This window comes from Frankliniella occidentalis, unplaced genomic scaffold (genome assembly GCF_000697945.3).
Source record: "Frankliniella occidentalis isolate FOCC.00 unplaced genomic scaffold, Focc_3.1 Scaffold18, whole genome shotgun sequence".
NCBI classification, from domain to species: domain Eukaryota; kingdom Metazoa; phylum Arthropoda; class Insecta; order Thysanoptera; family Thripidae; genus Frankliniella; species Frankliniella occidentalis.
In genome coordinates, this window is record NW_026267148.1 from 1,531,609 (window position 1) to 1,539,387 (window position 7,779).

Genomic DNA, 7,779 nt, shown 5'->3' on the forward strand with positions numbered 1-7,779 from the left:
CCCCATCAAGATCACGTCAAGTGTCAAGGCGACCTCAGCGAAGGTCTCTCTAATCGCCGCCTGATTGCCATAGTTATCACAAACACGACGCATAGCTTTACGACGCCTCGCTATCTCGAACAGTAGCCACTTAAAACGTGTCTACTACGCCTCGACTCGGCGCAAAAGGGCGCGCCTGTCCGCCCCGTGCCCCCGCTGGAAGAAAGCCGCGTATGAAGAAGACGAGGCACCTCGCTGCATGACCCGACGTAACTGTCCTGTCACTTTGTTGCGGGGCTGTGGATGGACTCGTAACTCATCATTATTGCCGATATTCTTCCGCTCCCCGTGGTTGTTTTTTTACACCTCCGCGGATAGTTTATGGCGCCTGCGCGGGATGAGAGAGATGCGCGCGCTGAGAGCCGCCGGGAGAGCGGGGAGAGAGAGAGAGGGAGGGGGCAGATGGGAGAGACCGCAGCCAGGCGCGCCGCTCTAAGCCTTTATTGTGTTGTTCCAGGTGTGTCTGGCCCTTGCGGTGGGGCTGGTCGGCGCCTGGAGCGAGCCCAGATCGCACTACAAACGTGACGGTAAGTACGGGGGCGCCCAGAGCGTCCTATTCCGTTTTATGCGCGATCCGAGAACGGCCCCCGGACTCGACACTAAATCAGAATGTCAAGAGGTCGTCGTCAGCAGACCACAACCGACACGAAAAAGAAAACACCCGTTTCCGCCTGACCAGGGCCCTGGACGACGACTGCAATAATTGAAACGCTCCTTTGAAACATCGTATACGCTCTGCATGTCGCTAACGTCACGTCAGTTGTTCAATCCATTTTCCCACCGTCGTGTGGGGGTTTCCAGTTTCCGAGCTACTTGGCAAAGGTTACCAACGCCACTCTCAGTCCAGAAGCCCCCCGGTCAACGATCTAGTCAGAGAATACAGGGAGGCGATCAAGCCGTACCAAGGTATAGTGCCGCAGGGCCGCATGCCAGCATGGCCTCTAATCACGCATCATCTCAGAAAACCATTCAGCGCCCCGGGTTCAGTCACCTTTCATTATCAAAGTGTGACCGGCAAAACGTGTGCCATTGCGTCCCTGGGGAGCATGCGGCCATCTCCTCAGGAGACGGCCCACCCGTAACACAGTCACGTCTAACACCGTACCATATCATTATTCGCTCCATTCCATATATCTCTAACCCACAAAGATGCACCGACCGTCAGAGGAAAATTCGCTAGAGCATGGATGGACCCAGAGAGCACAAACGACACTACTTGTATAACATCTAACGAAGAATGTGCATGTCGTACTAACCGTCGCTATCATAGGTCCCAAGTGACTTTGTCATAATAACAAATAATAAAACAAAGCGCTGAAAACGTAGACATGAAGAAGTTTAGGGCTTTTCAAACCCTGTGGTCAGGGTCGTGTGCGTGTGCGGTGCGGGCAGGGGTGTCAAGCACGCTGAGGCTCTATGTAACGCCAAATGCCAAAGACGGCGCGAGCGCGAGCAGTGCACCTTGGCTGAGCAACTTGCCTCCCCCTCCCCCCTCCTCTCCTCATGCCCCTGCTCCTTTCCCCCCTTGCTCACACGCCCACGCCAGCCAGGCGGTGCATCAAAGCAGGCGTCTCGCCGACCGACGCGTCGTCGTCTGCTGGAGACTTTTTCCACCTTCGTCTGCTAGAGACTTTTTTTTCTACCAGATAGTAAGCAGCTGAGGCTTCGCGACAAGTCATTGTCGCATCTAGAGCGGATGCCACATAGTGCCAGCGCGCGCCACCCGGCTGCGGCACAAGCGCACCAGGCCGCTAAATGTAAATTAGATGCAGGCGAATTTAGTGCGCCCCCACCCCCTTTTTCCTTTCCCGGCTAAACTAGTTATAAGACGATTAAACTATTTTCCTGTCATTTAGCGTGCAGGTCGGCCCTCGGACTCAGGAACAAGTCTTATCATAGTCTTACGTAGTCTTATGAAAATGGCTTTCTAAGTTTGCTATGTCATTAGTATAAATTTCTCGCTCGATCTGGGTGAGAAACGTGAATCTTATGTTTGCAGTAAATAAGTGAATGCATCTTTGCGCTCGCTCCTTCTACCCCACTCCTCTTGTCGGCCCCTCCCTCCTCTGAGGACACAAACCAACTGGTTATTCGCAGACTTTCAAGAAGCGAGGCGGAAAGAGCGCGGGGGTCTCTGTGAATAAAAAGGAGAAGCTTGGAAAGGAGCCCGCGGGAACTTTTTCCGTCTACCTCAGGGTTTGCTCGCTTGTTTGATAAAATTGGGCATTAATGGCGGGAGGTAAGCCGACGCTGCGCAGTTCCATGCCCCACCAGCCCTCGGGGAGAGCAGCTGATTTTACCGGGGGCGGCCGAGGCACCGCGGTCACGTTACGTGTCCCGCATATGTGTGTGTGTGGGGGGGGGGGAGGGGGAGTATGAAATGCCATATCGCTCAAAGCCTACAGCTACGAACTATCAAACTTGGCAAATGGGCCGCAAACCGTTACCGTTACCTGTGTGTACAGTCTAGCTAAGTGCTTGCATTGGGACTGGTATCGCGGTAAAAACAATGTATGTTTTTTTATGAGGAAAGGGGGAAAGTTTTGATTAACTTTCATAATTAGAGAGAATCTCCTACGATTTAAAGGAAGTACCCTCAAGAAAATTAGTTTCCTCGTACTAAAAGTGTTTTTTTCCTTTTTCCTGAGAAAATTAGACATCATTGTCTTTACCGGTCTTTACCGGTCTTTACCGTAAAGGTCAGTCACGTCATAAATTTTATTACAATTTGCTTAGCCTCGCCTACCTAAATAGAACCGGAACATTCCTAGGTCGAGACCGGCTACCGTCACACGCACTCGCACATAACTCTGTGCGGCGCGCAACAGTCTCGCCAGAGCAAATTAGGAATCAGGCCTGGTCCGGTGCGCTCCAGATGACAATGGCGCTGCAACAATGACGGAGACGGACGAGCGGAAGGAGGCAAGGTATGGACAAGAATGGATATGTTGTCCCTCGCTCGGCGCGCTGCATCTTACCGCAGTGGCCCGCGCATTCTCCTCTGTTAAACGATAAAGCAGACCGCTGCTTTACTGAGGTGGACGCAGGCAAATAGTAAGCACACTCCCAACAAAATTTGCCCGCCAAACAACTGTTCGTTTAGGAGGAGAAAATGTTTATTTCTAGCACGTTTCGTAAAACTTTTAAAGCCGCTTTACTTGATCGCATAGCATATTTAGTGTCTAATTTTGGCCACAAAACAAATATTGGGCGTTTGCTTTGCCAGGCAGAGACAGCAAGTCCGCGGAAGGAGACCGACCGTGAGCCTGCGCTGATCTAAGAAACGGATCCGCGCGCACGGGACGGCGGAAGGCAGAGCCGTACGTCATGCCCGCCGGTGACAATGCGCGCTGCATGCGGACAGGGCATCGATAGGGCGGCAGCGCGCCTTATGCTCTCGCCAGAGCGGCCAGCGTCCAGCGCGGACCAGCGCGCACACAACGCAATGTGACGGAAAATATGCAAAGCGGAGTCGTGTGCAACACGGCCCGGCCCGGCTCGACGAGTGGCGACGCGGGAACACTTCCGGCCCTGAGCGGCGCCCACAGCCGGGCCTCGGCAGCAACAAGGAGCCCACAATTAGTGTGGCGCGCGCACACGTCGGTCCTCGCGCGCCCCGACAAAGCTTTGTTGTTTGCAGCATTGCATCAGAGAATTTTATATTTTGCAACAGAATAAAAAATCCCATCACACTATTTATTTTTGCGAGGGGAATAACCCGTTTTGGTGCAAGATAATGTTGACGAATTTGACAATCAAAGAGTTAGCTCCGGGATAAAGCATGGTCGCCGATCTTATTCTTATTTTGAATGTATGGGTTGGTCTATTTGCGAATTTGTTTTACAAATTTCCCAAAGTGTGTTGAAATGAAATCTAAAAATTACAAAAGTAAAATTTCCATACTAGACCTACTTGCGGTAAAATTTTTAAACAGTGATGATTGTCTGTTCCCTTTGCAAGACAGAATCAATAGAATCAGTTTTTATTATAACGGGCGTAACTGTGAATACGCAGCAGAGCTGCGGGTTTGCCTACTCATTACACCCGTAAGGGACCAAGGCCCCTCAGGCCATAAAGAGTGTGCAATCCCGTAGCAATGCTGCGTATTCACAGTTACAACCGGTACTAAAGATACAAACAGCTAAAAGTGCGATGCGATATATAACATTCCAAATGATAAGCAAGCCACACCTGCCAGAAAAGGTGGTTTTGGACATTGCATATTTCTCCACATTACGTATTTCCACGCATGGGCCGCGCTGCTGGGCTGGGCCGATATAGGAGAGGGGATGCGATATGCATGCGGCTCTACCTGTGAGCCGCGAAATAAATTAGAGGAAAGAGTTTTGCCTCGCACGTATGAGCAAACATCCCCGAGCGTTCGCGAGCGAGAAGTTAAAATATAAAGTATCGTCATTAACACGGCCCGCGCTAAATCCACCGCACCTGGGCTTGGAAAAGGGGAGGGGGGGGGCTTTGCAGACCATGAATTATTCTCTCACAAAATTCGGAAGACGAGCGGCGCGTTTGCCTATTGTTCCGCCAACCAACTGGCGCAGCCGCTGCGCTCGGCACTCCCGCCTCGTGCAACGAGACCGAGAGACCGAGACTAGTGAGAGGCCTACTCGGCGGCAATCAAACAGTGTTCACAAAAGTGGATGAAAAATGCCTCGAGTTGCATCTTCACTTGAGAAATGCAGAAAACAGCGCTGCGGGATGCTGGCATAGCACGGCGGCGTTTTCACTTTGTTTCGCTGGACCCCATGGCTTTTCAGTAAACATTGTCCGAAAACTGTGAACAAGTAGTTTGCGGCAGAGATGGCAGTCCTCTGAGTGGAACGACCCTCTCCCTTCCCCTTACCTAGACGCACACACCACCACCCCACCGAAGTGAAACTGTGATGTGATAACTGAATCACGTGACCATCCGCTGGCCCTGGGGAAGTCCCATACTCCCGTGCGCTGCGTGTCGACCTCTCCCATCCCACTCACCTCCAAAAAAAGCCACAAATCGCCTCTATTGTGATCATCACCAACCAGAAACTTTCACTGGCTTCATGAAATAATCGTGCACATTTGTCGATATATGGGAGGCAAACCCTTGTCCGCGCAACCAGTTGCATGGTCCCCCTGGCCCCGGCTGGAGGAGGTGCGGCTGCCTTTCGAAATTGTAGTGAAGAAACGCGACCATCACCATCGATACCTGCCCCCCTCCCCCCTCCCCTTTCCCTCCGTTTCTGCGTGCGGCGCTCGCCACGTACGAGTGCATCTCATGCATAAACGCATCGCGAGCATTAGCGCGCTGACGGCGAGTGGAGGGGGGAGGGGGGAGGCGACATCGGGCTCGTCCGCTCGTGCTCCCCGGCCCGCGGTCCGCGGCCCTGCGACGCGGCGGCGCGTTCGGCAACTCCCACGCGCCCCGCGAGGCGGGCGCCCGCCACAACACCGCAGGCCCCGGCGCGGAGCGGCGCACGGACAGACAGGCGTGCGCAGCCGGAAATGTGCCACTTCCTAAACCTGCGGCGGGTGCGGGTGCGGGCCGGGCCGGGAGCAGCAGCGCGCCTCTGTGTGCCCCCGCCCGCCCCGCCCGCCCCGACGAGTTGCGTTAGCGCGTCATGTCTCATTCATCATAGGACCGGAGCAACGGTGCGGTTCGGGGGATGTCGGAGGTGGAAAGGGGGGTGGGGGTAGGGGGCCTTTGATATTTCATTTCAAGCCAATTCGCAACATAGGGCGTCCTCAGATCCGAAAAAAAACATCACTTTCAACGCCTTTCGCCTTCCTACCATGCCCTCTGCCAAACAACCCCCCCTTCGCCAGCCACCACGGCTTTGACGCCCACCAGTCTAGCAGCCTGGAATGATTAAAGCGCTTGTACGTGCCAGGAGTCACGCCACGCTCCGCACTGTGGAGTACTGGTGGCTGGCCTGGACGGTGGGACGCTGCTCCTCTCGGTGGGCTTGGGCTAGGTCGGGTTGGGTTGACTGTTGGGTTGGGACCTGTCCACTAAAGTTGCCGCACGGCATTCAAGTTTGAGTTGGAGTCACCCAGTCACCCAGGGGGGAGGGGTCACTGTATAGGAACAAAGTGTTGGCCACCACTTTTCCAAGTAAACTTCTACAAATTATCCATTTGTATGAAACAATAAAATTATATGATATGCATCACATGATCCCTATTGTGTGCATTATCAGGAGAGAGGACTCCTTTTAGATACATCCAAAAAAAATTGTTTTTAAATCAATGCAGGGAACTGTCTTGCATTTTGTTTAGAGCCACGACGCGCTTCTAAGAAATTTGGGAACAATGCGCTTGAAATCTCAAGAAGTACCATGTTTTGAGGCACGTAAGCCCCGACCCTTATATTTGGCAGATAAAAACTATTTCCAAAAAAATGACTGCCTAGAGACTAATCAGGTTCCCCCATAGTAATTTACTAGTTTACAATGTGACCAAACTGATAGGGGCACTCAGAATTCATGACGTTTCAAAAGGTGACGTCTAACAGTAAGTTTATAAAGCCGCAAACAAAAGCAAAATTAATTTCATGTTTTCTCGTGGAATATTTTGAATTTAAATATTTCTATCATACCTTACTTGAGCAGACTGATGATGCTGATGTAGAGAAGTATCCACCAACCAGTTCTTGTTCAAATTTTGTTGATTAACTTGAAAATAACTTGTGGCTTGCCTCATAGTAAAACATTTATTTAACTCCTCACTCTTGATAATGTTCACTGTACTGGTCATTTCAAAATGTACGGGTCTAGGTGAAAATATGACTTAAACAAATGTATGTTTAAAGGTTAGTCGGAACAGGAAGTTCTTCTTTAAATTTCGAATATACTAAAGAAACACAGTAAACGTGGATTTCAAAATGATAATTACTTAGACTCGAACACGAAACTAACAAGAGAAACCGAGAGAAACAAAACTAAACTACGACAAAACTAATGCTGCTAATGCGACGTTGAGCCGTGCCCGACGGCCGGTGGCCTGGCCGGATGACCGAAGTCGGCGCAGCGTGCTCAACAGACACAACAGACCGATGCGCCCGCCAACTACAGGCAGCGACAGCGATTAAGTTCATAACTTAACTTGCCTTCTTTAAATAGCTCTAAGTGACGCATAGGTGTACAACTGGTCCCGATTAAAGTGTATCACACGCTTACTGCAACGACCTCAGAAAAGCAAATTTGACCCACCCGACCTTGCTTTGAGGGAAAGATCTGAAGTCGAGCCTCTGAAGGACAGAAAATTGCTCGCTCTGGGATAGAAAGGGAACCAGCCCAGGAGGAAGGGAGGGGGGAGGGGAGGCGGCTGGACCAGGTCACGGGGCCAGCGCCTCCGTCGGCCCGCCACTCGCCAGCAGCCTCCTCGTGTGGCTATGTCCTGTCCTGCCCGCCCCGCTCTGATCGCGTGAGAAATCTAGCACTCTGGGTAAAAGTGGGCCTCTAGCGGCACAAAAGGGGGCTCCGGCGTCGTCTGGGCCGCGCGGTGGGCCGGAGGTCAGGGCGCGCGCGTCACGCAAGAAGGGGGGGGGGGGCAAGGGCGCACTTCATGTCGCCCATCACCATCACTCCCCATCGGGCCTACTCCTCCTCCTCCGACCTCTGCAGTCCACCCATACCTCTGGTTCGGAGCCTCCTCCAGCTCCACGCCCGGGGGCGGCGCTACCGCGGTGTGCCCGTCGTCGTGTTACTGATGATAGGTAACGCCAGCCACACTGCTAACCGTAAC

At 52.4% G+C, this 7,779-nt stretch overlaps 2 protein-coding genes across 3 annotated transcripts in view; both read right to left on the minus strand.

The window, feature by feature from the left end:
* Nucleotides 1–7,009, minus strand: part of LOC113213935 (vesicular acetylcholine transporter) — a 127,712-nt gene extending 120,703 nt beyond the window's left edge. Inside the window, exon 1 of one of the 2 annotated variants that reach the window (XM_052264330.1) lies at nt 6,637–7,009. The gene's annotated coding sequence lies outside the window, so the exon portion shown is untranslated. Of the gene's footprint in view, nt 1–6,631 lie in introns of both variants that reach the window. The other variant, XM_052264329.1, reaches the window with a different exon arrangement.
* LOC113213936 (high-affinity choline transporter 1) overlaps nt 1–7,779 on the minus strand; it is a 25,499-nt gene that overhangs the window by 4,995 nt on the left and 12,725 nt on the right. The window lies entirely within an intron of this gene.